This window comes from Protopterus annectens, chromosome 13.part0, assembly GCF_019279795.1.
Source record: "Protopterus annectens isolate FY-2018-M chromosome 13.part0, PAN1.0, whole genome shotgun sequence".
NCBI lineage: Eukaryota > Metazoa > Chordata > Ceratodontiformes > Protopteridae > Protopterus > Protopterus annectens.
The window spans coordinates 329,192,717-329,210,982 of NC_056747.1; positions in this window are offsets into that span (position 1 = coordinate 329,192,717).

Genomic DNA, 18,266 nt, shown 5'->3' on the forward strand with positions numbered 1-18,266 from the left:
AGCATTTCTCTTTTTTCTACCAAATTCTTTAAAATCCCCCATCCTTAAGTCCTTGGGTACCTGTTCCAAAATGGTGAACCTACATTTTTTAAAATTGCAACTTAATTTATGTTTGTAAAGGGCATTATTCAAATCCTTCAACTTAATAGCATACAAATGTTTTCACCCTTTGTTCTAAGCTTCTGGAGGTCATTCCTACATAAAATCTTTCACACTCAGACCAAACCCCAATATATACAATACCCTCTGTCTTACAATCAAACACCCCAGAAATGGGGATAGTGGTCTTAGATTCAAAAAAGACCCTTCTAAAATAAATCTACAAATATGACAATGTCCACATTGGTACATCCCTCTACCTCTTCCAAAATTGTCACTACAATTAACTATTTTAGTATTATCTCTTTGCAATAACTGTTTAAGGTTGTAATTACTTTTATATACAAAACTAGGCTGACTTCCCAAAATATTAAACAATTCTTTATTGCCTTCTATGATCTTCCAATTATTAGTAATAATATTCCGAATATGAAAATGTTCTACAGTCATGTCTAAACAGTAACTAACTGCTTTGTTGTGTGCTGTTCTGACATTACTTGCCTTAACTAATGGTTTTATGAGAATAGGTGGAAAATATGTTCTTCTCCTAACCCTAATTTCATCAGCATCTTTAGTAAGATATTTCTTTTTATAACCTCCGTCTAAAAATAAGGAAATAATAAATTTAATTTCCTTTTCAAACTTCTCATCCTTTGATGCCATTCTGGACGCCCTAATAAATTGCATTTTCGGGATATTTTTTTTAATAAAGGATGGGTGGTTACTGGTCCAGTGTAAGTAATTATTGACAAAGGTATGCTTCCTATATATTTCACATTCAAAATTCCTATTTTCCAAATTCCATGTCACTGTAACAGCTAAAAAGTTCACCAAGAGACCAATGTCTCCCAGTGTAAATTTCAAAAAGTCAGATTTAATGTTCAGTTGTTCTACAAACATTCCTACCTTAGTACTATCTCCTTCTAAGATGAAAATCATATCATCCACGTACCTATAATAAAAAATAATTCCAAAATCAACTAATAAAGGACTTATAATAACATGTTCATACCACCCTAAAACAATATTAGCATAAGCAGGGGCAGCCGGGGAACCCATGGCCACTCCCCTCAGTTGATGATAAAGCTTGTCATTAAACAAAAAATAATGGTGTTTTAACATCAATTCTAATAAGGTGCAGATAACATAAATTTCATTAACATGCTTATGTTCAATCTCTGATAAATAATTCCTAACACAATCGATTCCTTGTTTATGTGGAATGCCGGTAAATAAATATGTAATATCAACTGTAAACATACAATGTTTTACCTCATTAAACTGATTATTATTCCCAAACTGCCTCACTTTCTCTAAAAAATCACAGGAATCCAAAATATAAGATTTAAGTCTCTTCACAATCGGGGCCATGACATAATCCAAAAATAGTGATATCCCTTCAGTAACATAATTAGGTGCTAACACACAATAGGACGAAAGGGTGGGTTGATAGGATCTTTATGAATTTTGGGAATTCCAAATAGAATTCCCAATGAAGGAAGTTCAAGTTTAATATAACCATCCATAAGTAACTCATACAATTGCCAACCAATTAACATGAAACTGTTATAAATATCAGTTTCAGGCACAAGTAAATATTCATCAGTGTTATTTAACATCCTGAGCACAGAATTCACGTAATCGTCCTTATTCATAATCACCAAATCCCCACTCTTGTCAGCATTCATGAACCTTAGGTTCTTCATTTTCATTAAGTCATTTAGCCTCTCTTTTTGTTTACTATTCAAATTGTACATTCTCTTAAAAACACAAATCTGCTCCTCACATACAGTCTCATACACTTTTAAAGTATTATTTAACGCTGGATTATATGCACTCGGAATAACAAATTTTGGTTTAGTCAACCCAGTATCACATAAATATTTAAGGTTCAGTTTACGATTCAATTTTTTTAGTTGTAAAATAGTGTTGGTCAGATTTCCCTTTCTAGAGGGTATAAAGTTAAAACCAAAACTTGAAATTTCAAGTTGTTCCTTAGAAAAAAACATGTTCAGTTAGATTAAACATATTAATATAAGTCCCTTCTTTCCATCGCTGGTTACACTTACTTTGTTGCGACCCCTGGTCACCATTCTCGAACCTGTCACTTTGTTGGACCCTTTTATAAAATAAAGAAGAAATATCCTTGGGTCAAGCACCAGCTAAATTATCCAGGTTATTATTTTAACAGTACCTGGGTTACAGCCTAATTTAACTTCATTTTCATGGTCAGAAAGCAAAGTCCTGTTAGAATCGCCTGTCTCAACGTTGTCAGAATGCCTAGTGTTCATTGATTCCAGTATGTTAACCTCTCTCTCAGAAGGCCCAGGTGGAATACAATTGTCTCTGGTCATCTCTTCCCTTAAAGGACCAATAGAGCGATTGCGTTCCCTAATAACATCCTTGGGCATAAAACAAGTATATGCCATACTATTCTTGTAAGCGTCCATATCATGATTTAATTTTTTGAATTTACATGCGACCAAGAACTTCCCCTGCTTCTCAACAGAAAAAAGTATCGTCTCATATTCAGCCTGTACTCCCGATACTTTCGGAAAAAGAGATCTCAGCCCATCATCAGTTTTAATAAGTTCCATTTTGAGGTTGATCAACCTATTTCTATTACACTCATTTTCGTATCTGGAATATGATTATTAATAATTGGAAGATCATAGAAGGCATTGTTTAATATTTTGAGAAGTCAACCTAATTTTGTATATAGAAGTAATTACAACCTTAAACAGTTATTATAAACAGATAATACTAAAATAGTTAATTGTAATGACAATTTTGGAAGAGGAGAGGGATGTACCAATATGGACATTGTCCTATTTGTAGATTTATTTTAGAAGGGCCTTTTTTTTAATCTAAGGCATTTAGAGACCACCATCCACATTCCTGGGGTGTTTGATTGTAAGACAGAGGGCATTGTATATATTGGGGTTTGGTCTGAGTGTGAAAGATTTTATGTAGGAATGACCTCCAGAAGCTTAGAACAAAGGGTGAAAGAACATTTGTATGTTATTAAGTCGAAGGATTTGAATAATGCCCTTTACAAACATAAATTAAGTTGCAATTAAAAAAAATTTTAGGTTCACCATTTTGGAACAGGTACCCAAGGACTTAAGGATGGCAGATTTTAAGAATTTGGTAGAAAAAAGAGAAATGTTATGGCAAATTAGACTGAGAGCTGATATTGCCCCTGGATTAAATGAAACCACTAATATTCAATGCTTCCTTAAAGATGTGAGAAGGAAGGTTAATAAACTATAAACTGTATATTATTATATATTTTTTTTTTTTTGCAAAAGCTTGGTAGTTTATTATTGTTAGTTTATAGTATGGCATACTTCATGTTTTTTATATGCATTGGTTATTGTATTCATGATTTTTTTGATGTAATTGATTAATTAGTGTGTTAATTGTCTCATTATATAAAGGATTTTATTTGTTGCTTTTGGTGTTTCTGAAGTCTTTAACAAAAGCAATTAAATGTTTTTACGCTAAGCCCATTAGTACTTCTTGTTGGTGAATGTTTTCTTTTATCCACATTTCGTTGGGGTTTATTTGAATCTGTGGTTAGAGTGATTTCGGATTTTTTGGTTGCCTTTTTTCACTTGACCAGTGGTGGTGTTTTGAAAAACCTACATTTGTCTGTTTCTCCAAAATATTCAATGGACTTTGTAAACCAATGTGTACGTCATCCACTATCTTGGGCCACCAATATTAACCTTTCGTCTTTTGGTTTAAAGTTAACCTCTTCTTAACCATTCCTGCATTTGATCCTAATCAACATGAGGTTTTTCCAAGAGTTTTCTGTACTTGCAACTATATTTATGCATTTTCCACATTTCTTGCCTTCTCATTTGATCCTTCCCCTTATATTTTTTTTCTTTTGTTTTTTTGGAACATTCATTTGATGCATGATTTTTATCTGTTTTTGGTTTGATTTCCATTCTCGCTTGACATCAATATGCTTCTGCTAAACTAAGCAGGACTACATGGGCTGTTTCCTGCCTAGGAAACAACAACCAGTCAGCTTTTCAAACCTATGACTCACCTCCAGCTCACCTCTCTGGTGGTTGATCCCTTGCAGGGAAATCAGCATCAGATAAGAGAAAACCTTCAGGACTTTCTTGCTCATAAGAAAAAAAGGAAATATACTCATGCTGAAAGCACTAACCATATAAAGAACTAATAAATCTCTTTATAACACCCCCAAAACATAACTATATACAGAAAAAAGGGGGTTGGAGGAAGGGCTGGCTACTGCAGCAGTGTGGAATTGGAACCCCTACTACAATGGTAATTGCAACTTACACAACTGTCCTATGTTCATCATTCCCAAGTCTATGCAGAGCCGGATCCAGCACTAGGCAACCACGGCAGTTGTCTAGAGCCTACTGGTTGGGAGGGGGCTCACTGGCTAGGGGATTAATTTTTTTAATTAAAAAAAATAAATAAATAAAATAAAACATATTTTTTTAAAGATCATTCTTCTTTATTACCTGTTTACGTCTTTGTCTTCCCTGCACTCAGAATTTGAATACAGGAAGGTGTTTGGACTGGAGACCAGGGAAGGACAAGAAAGAGGTGTGTGTGTGTGTGTGTGTGTGTGTGTGTGTGTGTGCGTGTATGCGAGCGTGAGTGAAATTAGAATACAAGAAGACGTTTGGACTGTGGACCATGGATGGGCAAGTAAGAGGGAGGTAGGTAGGTATGTGTGTGTGCGTGCATATAAGAGGTAGACAGGTAGGTGTGTGTGTAAGAGTTAGGGAGGTAGCAACTTTTTTTGCAGAATGTCCAGATTTTTGCCCCATATTTTTGGTCTGCTCCTCATAAAATTTGTGATTTTATGGAAAATCATTGAGGGCTGAAGTTACTAAATAATGACAGCCATTTGAGTTTCAGACTTCATATCCTTTAGAAAAAGGCATACTAAACACATATCTTGTTATTCTAACAACCTTCTACATTCATGAGAGCAATGTTTAAAATATATCCCTATTTTAGGCTTTGTCCAGATTTCTTGCACTAAAAGGTTGAGGTAGGTAATGAGGTATGTGTGAGAGTGAAATGCCATAGTTAGGGATAGCAGGTGGTTAGTAATTTGTTCAGGCTCAAACTCTGTACCTTAGTTACAGGAAAGAAGAGCCTGAATCCTCTACCCCAAGTGCCAAGCTGCATTTTTCAAAGAACTGACTTTCAGGCTGCATTTTTCAAGGAACTGAGTTTGAGTTCCTGGTTAAGCATTTTTTAAGGCACTGAGCTTCAAGTGCATTTTCAAGAAATTGTGAGTTTCAAGGGAAGTTTACTGCTGTTCATGCTAAGTCGGTTTACAATGTGCAACTGTTTTGTTTAGCAAATGGAATCCCTACTGCATTATAGAATTTAAAAGCATTGTTAATAACACAGCATGTAGCATACTTGCTTTTGATGAAGAAGGCTGTGGGTTCTACTCCCACAGCATCTACATGGATTGCTGACACTGTGTTGTACTTTAAGGGGGATGGGGTGTTACAGTCCTGAGTATGTCCTTATTTGGATGAGATACCTAGAAACTATAAACCTGTTATCAGTTTGCCATCCATTCCCTATTGCAATATTACCATCTTACCATTTTTTTTAATGTAACATAGGCAATTTATTCTTCAAGAGCAGTAGGCACTGAACCTGTAGATAAACACTGAAATATAAAGTTGTTTGCTAGCAGCAATGACTTTCACTTCAGAGATTGTGCATATTGACTGATATTGGTGGATTGTAATGACAGGAGTTTGAGTGACCTTTTATGGCTGAAATGTTCTAAATTGGGCATTTTTGTCATTATTGGTTCATATGTTTTGTTTCATTGCTTACTGGAAAAAACTATACATTTAAAACATAGTCTAACAAGTGGTGCTGTGTTATACAGGGGATATAATTTAATATAATCAGGAGGGTGAATCAAATAATTCTTGCATGTTTGCATGGTCCTAAAAATGTGTGCAAGAAGCTTGTGATTTGAAAACAGCCCAAAGGTAAACTTAATCTGCTACTTGCTAGATACATTTTATTTGAATGTGGGTTTCAATGCTGTTTCAATGAATGTGAGTTTCAAGGGCAGAGAAGTTTTAATGCCAAGTCTGTTTTCATTGTGAGACTGTATTGCTTTGTTTAGCAAATGTCTATCAGTGTTTGTGCTATAAAATTTTAAATAAAAAGTTTTAAATTAAATCCAAATATCTAATCATGTATTCACTGTAGAAGTAAAGTAGAAAACAGTATGCACAGTGTTTATAGTAGCTGTGGAGAAATAGCCAAGTAATGCGACACTGGAAAGGCAGTGGAGGGGATCCATTACCCTGCCTAGGGCCACATTTGACCTTGATCCGGCACTGTGCTTATGGCTATGTGGATTGGTTACCAAAAGCAATCCAACCTGGGAGGAGGAAGAATATGGATCCAGTAACTCTTGGAGAATGGTCCTTACAAAGCTAGATCTGAATATGGAAAAAAAAAAAAGAATCCAACTTATAATGCCTTGTAAAGTATGTAATGAGGACTAAGTAGCTGGCTCTAAACTGCTTCTAGAAGCTGCCCATTTCCAATATGCTATCAAATAAAGAAAGGCTATCATAGAGCATGCCTTAATACTGCCTGGAATAAAATTATCATGGTGAGTATAATTGAAAGACATGACCAAGAACAACAGTCAAGAAATAGTTTATTTCAAGACAGGGTGTCCTTTAAAAGTACCATACAAGGAAATACATAGCTGATCAGCTTTTTAAAAAGACTTAGTTCTGCCAAGAAGGTTTATGAGCTGTCTGTCACCCAGAACAAGAAGAATCATTTCTGCCTAGTTTTGGGTTATTGAAACAACACTGCGAGAATACTAGCCTGATTCAAAGGAGACTCTGAAACCACATGAGCATAAATGAGGGATGTGTCTTTAAAGTCACCCTACTCCTGTGGAACACCAAGAAGGGTTTACTCACCACAAGAGGTGATGACTCAGATTCTCTTCTTGCAGGCATCAGAGCAAGAAAAAAAATAGTTTTCAAAGAAATATATTCTAATCAGCTCCATAAGCAGGTTCAAAAGCTGACAAAGCACAGAGTTAAGATCTTACCAAAAAGCCACCTTAATATTAAGTGGCTTTCATAGCTAAACCCCTTCCATAGATTGTTTCAGAGAAAACAAAAAGAATGGAGAGGTTCCGTGGACAGACCTGCTGAAATGACTGGCACACAAGAGGATAGTAACTCACACAAATGTTTGCCAGCCAGTGGTAACGATCCCAGATATGGCTTTAGTTATTATATTTGAGTCACTAACTAGGAAATCATTTCAATTGGTAAACCCAGGATTTCTTAATAGCAGGATTTAATGCCCCTTTAGTACATGCTGCACATCCTGATAAAAAAGGTGCCTATAAAGTATAACAAATGAATTATCCAGGCAGTCAGTTAAAGTTGTTTAAGATTGGGAGGCATCAAACTTCTCCCTTCTTGTGTGAGTACATCCACTCTGTGAGGAAGCTTGTGGTAATTGCCTTTGGCCAATTCCATAAGAAGGGATAACCAATGTTTCCTAGGCCAAAAGGAGGTCACTACAAAAATGTTTGGAGAGTCCTTCTTAATTATTAGAATGATTGCCAAAATTAGTGGAAATGGTGGAAAAGCTTACAGGAGCATCCTTGTTCATGAGAAAGACAAAGCATATGTTTTCCTGGCCTGTTAGCAAGGAATCATGGACCAAAACTTGGTTCATTCCCTGTTTTAAAAGGAGGTGAAGAGAACTACTTGAAGTGTTTCCCACATTTGGATCAATTACTGGAAGACCTTGCCATTCAATTTCCATTGTGAGGGTCTGTCCAGTTCATATTCAGCTTGTTTGCCATTATCTTTTGCTCTGATGCATGGTAAGATGTTTGGAGGGGTACCAGTGCTATAGAGCTAACTTTGAAGGCATCATAACCAGGCATCACAGAGGTAATACCCAGGTCCTCCTGCAATTAATGTATCACGACACTGCTGTGTAATCCGCAGTCACCTGCAGAAATCCCAGAACTCACAGGTGATGAGGAAATTTTGTAGCATGGATCACAGTTAACATCTCTTTTACATGTATATGCTTAAGTCTATCCGATTTGTCACGAGGTCTTGCACTTTTACCCCCCCCCCCCAGTGAAACTGCATTCTAAGTAAAATCTGACGTATCCATAATTATTGAGTATATTGGGTTTTGAGGGAAAAAAAGAGAGACCTGAATTCATAACCAGTATTTGTCTTCACCAATGAAGTTCCTATTTTATAAAATCCAAAATTGGAATCAGAAGTTCCAGAAGATAGGAATGTTGAGTCCAAATTTCTTTAAGAATCATATAAAATTTCACGTGCAACCTGGCAAGAGAATCATGAGAAGCATAGCAGCCATGAACCCAAGAAACCTGAACTGTTCCTGTGCAAAGGTCTGAGATTAAACAGAGAAATTTGGAACCTTTCTAGATAAACATCCACCTACTCCTGAATTAGGCATGGTTTTGCAGGGAGGTATCTGTAAGGCAACTTAGAAACACAAACCTTTGAGAAAGAATTGAGGAGGATATTTGCATGTTTATCAGGAAATCCAGAAAAGTGAGGAGAGTAATCACCCAATAGAAGGATTCCTGACATCTGGGAAAAGACTCTGCAAAGATAAATAAAATGTCTAGATAAGGGAAAAAAGTGGATGCCCTAGAGCTTGCAACAGACTATAACCAGGACTACAAACCATGAACAATGGGCAATAAAAGGGTAATGCAGAGAACAAATACTGTGACCCAGACAGAGAGATACTGAAAAGTTTGCTGGATGCTTTGGCTATGGAAAGTGATAAGCATATTTTAAAATCTAAAGTTAACAGACACCATAGGGGCAGCATCTGGAACTTTGGCACTTTCACAAACAAGATGAAAAAGGAAAGATCTAGAATTGTTTAGTAAGAACTAGAAAATCTTTAATAAAAGCCTTTCCCCTCTTTGGTGAAAAAAGCATTGGTTCTTTGACTCTTAGGTTAAACATATTCAGAAATATCTGAGGATATAGCAGACTCTGACTGAGGGGGCAGAGTGGTAATTCCCTATAAGGAGTTATTTGTATCCAGTGCCAAATGTACCCCTCCTGAACAACCTTTGGAATCCAAGAGTCTGAAAAATCCATTGCTAAAGAGTCACTTAAACCCACTTATCCAAAACCAAATTCAAAATATCAGATTTAAGTTTATCTTTACAATCATACACTCTCTTAAAAGCAATATTTAGAAGCCTGACAAAAAAATTAGAAATGATAAAATTCAGATAGGAACTATCATGTGAAGGCAGAGTAAGAGTTTTCCCAGAACAAATCAGTCCAGTGGAACAGAAACTTCGACACAGCCTTGGTAATTGAGAATTCTGTACACTAAATACGTTGACAAAAATCCTCTTACCAAACCTATCCAGAACCTTACCTTCTTTATTCAACTAGCAAGAAACAACATCTAGAAAAACTGAGAAACACTATACAATTTGTCAGGATTATTGTAGACAGCATTAGAAAATATCCCCCAAGGCTGGCAATATAGGAGAAATGAGAGTAGAATGTGGGACCTTAAGTTGCACCCAAAGAAAATAACTCTTCAAATCAGGGAAATAAGAACTTGTTCCCACAAAAATAAAGCAATCCTACTGGAAAAGGACTGACAGACGGAAAATTCCTCCAAGGGAGATAGGGAGAGTGCATTTTCCCCAGAATCAGTAACCTGGTCTATGGATAGTATAGGAATGGAGAGACTGTCAATATCCAAGTTTCATCAGAAATTTCACAATCCGTTTATTATTCATGTAAGGATTTACAATTTCCAGGATCTACTGTTTTCAATAAACTTGTGGCTGTATTAAGTATATCTTCCTTATAAACTGTGTCTCCTTATTAGTCAGATGTTTATTTTTTTTTTCTTCTTTCTAGGTTCCAAATCCTTGGAAAAAGACTGACCAGGGGAAGGAAGATTACTCCAGACAAGAGGCCTCTTTCCCCACCTACCCTGCAAAGAATATCTTGGAGTTACTTCCATACCCAAAGAATATGGTTTTCCCATGCCCTCATTGGACACTGGAACATTCTCACAGGACATGTCTGACCCCCAGTTCATGATGGCTGAAGTAGCAATGCCTGAGGAGCAATGGAAGGCCACAACAGAATCCTCCTACTAATGGCTGAGGCATGGAAAGAGTCCATGTAGATGGCAAGGATTCGTTTATGGCTAACTACTTTGTTTTAGGCACTGCAGGAGCCTGACGAATAAGTCTGATTGCTGGTAGCAGTGTTGGAAAGTGTCAGTTTGAAGGTAAGTTCTCACACCGTGTACACAAACAGTACACATTCACACTTTCCCTTCCCTACACAGTCCCCAAACAAAGTAAATGCACAAGCAATACAAAAAATTCCTGACTGCTTCTCCTGAATGTACATTAACAATGCTGCGACAGAAAATGAATATTTAGGTAAGTTATCATGAGTACGCACAAGCAATACAAAAGTGTGGCCTATAAAACATCCAAAGATCATTTTAGTTTCTCAGGTAACTACAAAAATAAATTTTACACTCCAAAGCTGCACAAGTAGTATATAAATCCCTAACAGCATGAATGCTCCTTTTCTTTCTTTGTCCTGACAGAAAAAAGGGCATTTCGGTAAGCTGCCATGAGTTTAGCATTAGCAGTACATGGTATGATCTGTATAATGTCGAAAAATCAATTTAATTTCCCTGGTAAATATAAAAAATAAGTTTTACATGCCAAGGTTGCAAAAGTGGTACATAAAACCCTGAAAGTCCAAACACTCCTTCCCCTTCAGTGTCTTGACATGAGTACACAAGCAGCACATATAATGCACTAAGACACTGTTTTTAAAAACACTTCCCAAAGGCAACATAAGCCAATTTCCACAAAAAAAGATGCATAGGCAGCACAGTTTTATACTAAAAATGCCACCAATAAAAGAAAAATGTACAAACAATAACATTTCTGTTCCTAGAAAGAAACTTCCAAACAGCCAAATTCAGTCATAAAATAGAAAATAAATATATATCTTAAGGAGGTTATAAATTATGTGTGGAAGGGCTTCCATATGGGACTTATCTGTCAGAAATAAAGCTTAGGTCCAACAATGCTCCTGAGAAGCTTTTTGCTCCTTCCTCTCAGAAAAAGTACCAGAGATGTCTTTACATTCACTGCTGCAGTGTTCATCACATATGGGATTCTCTGCCATGGAAGCCTGATGTCTGGCCAGTCTACCAAAGACTACCATTGCTTTAAGGTACGCTGAACATCACCCAAACGCTCCTCGCATAGGGCATAAAGGTGATGTTCAGGCATACCATCCTCAGAACTTCTTTGCTGCCAGTACAAACACTGTTTCTACCCATCAGTCTGTTTGCCTACATCCATTTTCTGCATTTTTGTATTCCACTGATTTCTCCTGTTTGCTGAAGTCCTCACCGTTGCAGATAAGTACCCAGTTGGGGTGTTGTTCTTTTTCTTGAATTTTGTGTGATGTTTGTAGAGGAAAAGATTGTATTTAACTGCATGTTTTTCTGAAGATGGTCTGTGTACGTGAAGAAAAAAATGTGTGAGGGAATGGAAAAGTACTGAATGACCATTAGAAGTTGTTTTTTTTTTTTTTTACTTGTGCCTTATAAGGAAGCAAGAAGCTTTGGGAAGCTGTAACCTTATATGCACATTTCTGCTTAGCCTAACAACAAGCATATTTCTGTTGAAACTTGTCCAAATATGATTGGTTTAGAGTGTATAGAATGATGAGTTCTTTTGTTTTAAGAAATTACTGATCTGGCACTAATATCCTATATAAGCTGTTGATTTTTGTACCTCGAGGAGGCACTTTATGATTTACTGCATCTCCCACACATATGATTTAATAAAAGGTTTGGATTGCTACCAAGGGATTGACTCAGTTATTGTCTACCTTAACAGCTGGTGCCGTGACAGGGATCTACCAGAATCTGGGAGATGTGACTACAGACAAACAGATCAATAAAGGACCCTAAGCAGGTTTTCTGCTTGATCTTTTTGCCTGTGGGCTTAGTTCACAACTGCACATTTTTTTTCTTTCAGTTCCTCTGCTGGCAGAAACTTTCTGTGACAATGTGACAAGGTAAGCTATTGTTTTAACCTGCCTGTATTTTAAGTATGATTGTGGGTTTATATTTTTGGTATGAGAGTGGGTTTTCAGGCATTGCTGTATGAGTTTGGGATTTTAAGACATATTCCTAAATTATAGTTTTCAGACAGGTTGCAAATATGGGTGCGAGTGTGGAGTTTTAAAGAGCTTGAAAAAGGTACTCCTGCAGGACAAATCTTTAACAAGTATTCACCTAAAAGTTGTATGTACGTGTGTGCATGGATAAAATTAACTAAGCATGATGGTAAGCTAGCTTTGCTTGAACCGGGTAGTTTTGATAAACATAGCTTAAACAACTTACATAAAAGATTAAAAGAAAAGGGTAAGAAAATATTGTTAGGCTGCTGGTCAGCCTTCAATTCCTGGATGTTAGAATCCAGAGATAAGGAAAAATATTCAATTGTTAAAAGTTTAAAAAATAATACCAAAAAACTAAAATCTCAGTTACACTCTGCTACTAAATTAGTGTCCAAATTACAGGAACAAGCCGTAGCAAACTCTTCAGGGTTATACCCCTTGAAAGACTTAAAGCTACAAATTACTCAAATGACTAGAGAGGAATCATCTGATGATGATTTACCTTTTCCACCACCTTTGCCTGTACAACCTGTTACACCACCAACAGCCCCACTGCCAAATAACCCACCACCTTATTCTTCAGATACTACTACTCCCCACCGTACCGCTGTGTCTCCACCTTCTACTGCTCCTTCTGTTACCACTAGTCCCAGAATAGATCCTTCCATGTCAGTCTGGACCAATGACTCTGATATTTCCTCCAAGCCAGGCAAGCACAGACATTTCACTTCTGAACACTTTCCCACCCGGTCAAATCAAACATATAGAGGGTCTAAAAAATGGGAAAAAAAATAATACAGAAAGAGAATATTACAATATTAGACAGATTGCTAAACAATTTCCTACAGTTATAGATGAAAAAGATGGATATTTTAGCCTGGGCAAATTTAACTGGGACTCGGACAATCCTTTATCCTCCTCAGAGAATGAAAGGCAGTGACGCCCCACCGCTCATTTGAATCCCTTGCAGCAAGTACCAAACCCAGCTCAAGCCAATACACCAAATGCTCTACCCACCATGCAAGTTGTCCTTGCTTGGTCTGTAGTGGATTTCCAGTTCAGCCTTTGCAACCTATAGAACAGAATCCAGCCAAATTCACTAAGATACTTGCAGGCCATGTTAGTCTACAGAATCCTACTACTGAGGAGATTAGAGCAGTATTAAAATATGTGTTACCGCCAGATCTTCTTAAACGTATATGGGAACATGTCGCTGTCCCTACTCCACCACCCTAACATACAGACGTAAAAAACTTTTCCGACATGCAGAAAAAGATGTTAGAGGCCATTATAGAGGACTGCCCCCCCATTCCTAACTGGTCTAAAATTAAAAAAGTAATGCAGAAAGAGGGTGAAACCATTGATGCCTACCTAAACATATGACTGATGCCTTTGAGACATATTCTGGGTTTCCTAAAGCCACTGATGGGCAGGCAGCTAGTGGCCTTTCAGCAGCATTTGTAAAAGGGCTATTTCCTTCAATAACAGACCAACTAAAGAAAGTTTGTTTAAAATAGCCCAGTTTAGGTCTACATGCACTGGTTACACAAGTACAGTATCTAGCTGACCTATTAGATTGAAAAAGATGAAAACAAAAGGAACAAAAAAAAAACAAGCCCATCTACATGTTCCAACTTCTCTCATGCAGCAGCCCTGCCCTGCAAACCAGTCCCAAAATAACTGGAGGTGGCAACCCTTTGGCCAGCAACCTCACTTTCCTGCACCTCAACCTCAGAAATTCACTGGCTACCCAGGGATGTAGCAGCATTACCAAAACTCCAATTTATGTTTTAATTGTGGTCAAACTGAACATTAGAGGCAAACCTGACCCTATTTGCAAATGACTCAAATGACTCAACAATCCTGGCAGCCTGCCCCAATGACCCAAGGAAATCAGGGACAACAGCAGCTTATGTCCACATTTCAATCACAACAGCAACTTACGATGACCACTCCATGGCAACTACCAACTTGGCAGTCTAGCCAATAAGACAACCTTAAACAGGATACACTGCTATTCCTGTTGCTTCCAGTCCAAAAAGCCGGACTTTATGTTACTCTAAAAAATACAGGATTCAACAGTACCTTTTCTTATTGACACAGGAGCCAGTCACTCCATGCTCACTGCCACTTTAGCTCAGTCCCTCCCTCTGTCCGCTAGTTCTATACGGGGAGTAGGGATTTCTGATTTCCCTGTAGATTACCCACTGATTCACCCAGTCTCTGTACAACTTGGTCCTTTAGCTGCTGAGCATACCTTTCTAGTTGAAACCTCTGTCTCTCTAAACCTCCTAGGAAGAGATTTATGTAAATTTCAGTGTACTATTTTCTGTACTCCTGATGGAGTCTTTTTAAATGTTCCAAAAAAACACTTTCGACTAGATGCTTCAATATCACATGCAGATGCCATCCTTTCCTTTTTTTCAGCTAAAGATACCCTCCATTCTTCTGAAAATTTACACCATTTAGATTGCTTACCACCCTGCCTGTGGACTACACACAACAATGATGTTGGTTGTATCTGTGATGCCGAACCTATGCAGCTTACTGTCAAGCCTAACAAACTGCTACCTAGGGTTCCTCAATACCCACTCTCCGCTGCTGCAGAGCAAGGAATTAAGCCAGTGATTCAAACTCTCTTGCAACAGGGTATTATTGTCCTCTCAACTAGTCCTTGTAATACTCCAATTCTTTCAGTTAAGAAACCTGGCAAGGAAATATATTGATTTGTTCAGGATTTACAGGCAATCAATTCTATTATTTTGCCAGTCTTTCCGGCGGTACCAAATCCCACTACTATTCTTAGTACTATACCTAACACTGCCACTACCTTCTCCATGACAAATATCTCTTCTGCCTTTTTCTCTATTCTGCTACACCCTTACAGCCAGTATCTTTTTGCATTCACTTATCAGGGTCATCAATACACTTGGACTAGGTTACCGCATGGTTATGTAGAATCACCAACTCTGCTTTCCAGAAAAATGAAGCAACAACTAGACAAAATCTAATGACCTAAACACTCTACCTTGATTCAGTATGTCGACGGTCTGCTCCTTGCATTTTCTTCCCCTGATGATTGCAAAATTGATACTCTCTTTCTTTTAAATCAATTAGCTAACCTAGGATTTAAAGTTAGTAAATCTAAACTTCAGTTATGGAAACTCCAGGTCCAATACCTCAGACACCTTATCACTTAGGATTCCTGACATGTTCTCCCTCCTGGGTTTCTGCAATCCAGTCAGCTCCTAGGCCTACTACTTTGTGGCAACTTCACTCTTTCCTTGGGTTAACAGGATACTGTAAACAATGGATAGTAAATTATGCTGAGGTAATTAAACCATTACTAGAGTTTTTGAAAAAGAATGTTCGTGAACCACTGCCCTGGGAAGACAGACACGAGCAAGCTTTTTGTCAGCTCAAAACACTCTTATTCAACCCTCCTGCTTTAACATTACCCGATTACTCCAAGAAATGTTATCTTTTCTCTTCTGAATGCAGTCAGGTTGCTCTAGGATTACTTGCACAATGGAGGACTGATGGTTCATAGATGTGTACTAGGCTAATGGCCCTGGAGCCTTTACAAGCCTAGCCCATAGGATTACCCTGGCATCATGCCACCTGACCTGTTTCCAGTCCCTCTGTCAAGTAGAGCCACTGGAGTGATCCCCAAGGTGAATTTTCTATTTCCCATCCATTCAAGATTTCTCTAGAAGAGGACCAGTGAGGTGCTCTTGCTGACATGTATGGGAAGTCTATTCCATAGCATGGACAGTCTCTGGGTTATGAACCTGTCCCTCCAGCATGTTCTGTTGATTGTGGTAATGAGGTTGAGGTCTCTGGAGCATGTGATGCGGAGGGATTGGGATTTCTTTAGATGTAGCATTTCTAACACAGCTGGGTTTATAAATCAAGCAGAGATCGCCTCTAAGTAGGCGATATGAGACAGAGAATAGTTGGAGTTTTTTGAGTCTGTCCATATAGGGCAAATGTTTAAGGCCTAGAATCCTCTTTGTGAGGTACTTTTGTGGCCTCTCCAGTTGTTGCAGGTGTCTAGTGAGGTACATGCCAAATGGGGCATTGTACTCGATGATTGGCCTAATGAGGGAAGAGTAGAGGGAGACAATGACCTCTTTCTTCCTGGATGCAAAACCCTTAGTAATGAGATGTGCCACATAGAAGGACTTTCTGACCACAGTAGCAGTGTGGTGGTCAAATAAGAGGTTGCTGTCAACCTGTGTTCCCAGATCTCTTATAACACCTTCTGTGTTCAGTGGACTACCATCGATGTGGTAGTTCATGGGAACTGGGTTTTTCCCAAAGGGGATGACAACATTTTTTGGCATTGAGCTTAAGGCCATGGTTCTGACACCAGTCATTGGTCTTAGCGAGGCCTTTCTGTAGGATGTCAACATCACTTGGGGAGTTAATAATGGCTCCCAACTTGCAATCATCTGTGAACTTTGTCAGCCAGAGTCTCTTTGTGTTGGACTGGACTTCTGAGAAGTAGATACCAAACAGGAGAAGACCCAGGACCGATCACTGTGGGACTCCACTCATGACTGGTCAGCAGTCTGACTTGGAGTCAACTACTTTCACACTGTGGGTTCTATCTGTGAGCCAGTTTGCAACCCACCTAGAGATATAGGGGTTGATGCCTAGCTTAGTGAGTTTTTCTGATTCCTGAGTGGGGAATGGTATCAAAGGCTTTGGCCAGATCAAGGTAGGCTGTATGAACCACCTTGCCTTCATCCACAGCTCTAGTGACTGACATAAAGTAGTAGACCAAGTTGAGCAGGCATGATCTATCCTTCACAAAACCAAACTGTGTGGGATCCAGAGTTTGGAAATTCCCTATATCTTCATTTATTAGGTCCATGATGATGCATTCCATAGCCTTGCATATCAGACTTGTCAGGCTAATAAGGCGATAGTTCCCAGGGTCTGTAGTCACACTTCCTTTGTGGAGAGGGATGACTATAGCAGTGCACCATTCGGTAGGGACAAAGCCTGAGGTGAGGCTGTGATTGAACAGGGCACACACGTGAGGTGCCAGTAACTCTGTAGTTCATGTAGAACACAGCCAAGGATATTGTCAGGTCCCATAGAAGTTGTATTCTATGCTTTGGACAGTGCTGTTTTAACCTGTGCAGCAGCAATACTGGGTGCCTGGCAATCTACTGGTATTGTGATTGGTTCTTTGGGGGGGGGGGGTTGGCACTGAATCTGTCGGCCAATATATTGGCAATATCTGTTGGCTTGGTACAGGAGGTACCATTGTGCAGTAGTTCAGAGCAAATCTGGGTATTGCCATGGAAGTTCTTTACATAGCTATAGAAGGCCTTGTGGTTGTCTTTACTATCTGCTGCAATTCCGTTTTCATAGCTAGCTTTAGAGGATTTGATGAGGGATCTCAACTTTTTGTTGAGGCTGATAAGGGAGTTTTTCCAGTCTTGGGACTTCACCTTATTCCACATCAGTTTCCTCCTTCTGTTGTGGCAGGGGACCACCAGATTGGCTTCCTTTTTTTGGAGGAGAGCGTCTTGGTTCTATTGGGTATGGCAAGATCCATGCATTTGTGTACGTGTTTGTACAGTGCATTGATGCATGATTCAGCAGTCATGCAACTATTCTCCATTTGCATGGGTGCCATGAAGTTAGCTACCTCTGTTCTTAGGAGCCCAAAGTTAGCTTTGGAGACATTTTTCATGGTGGTTACCTTTGCAGGGAGGAGTTAACTATTGGTGTAGAGCAACGGTTGTCCATGTTAGTAATGACCAGGTCAAGAATGTTGCTACCTCTAGTGGGGGTAATATTGAGCTGGTCCAGGGCATTGGAATTAATGAATTCCAGGAAACGTTGGGCAAGTGTATTGGTACATGAGTA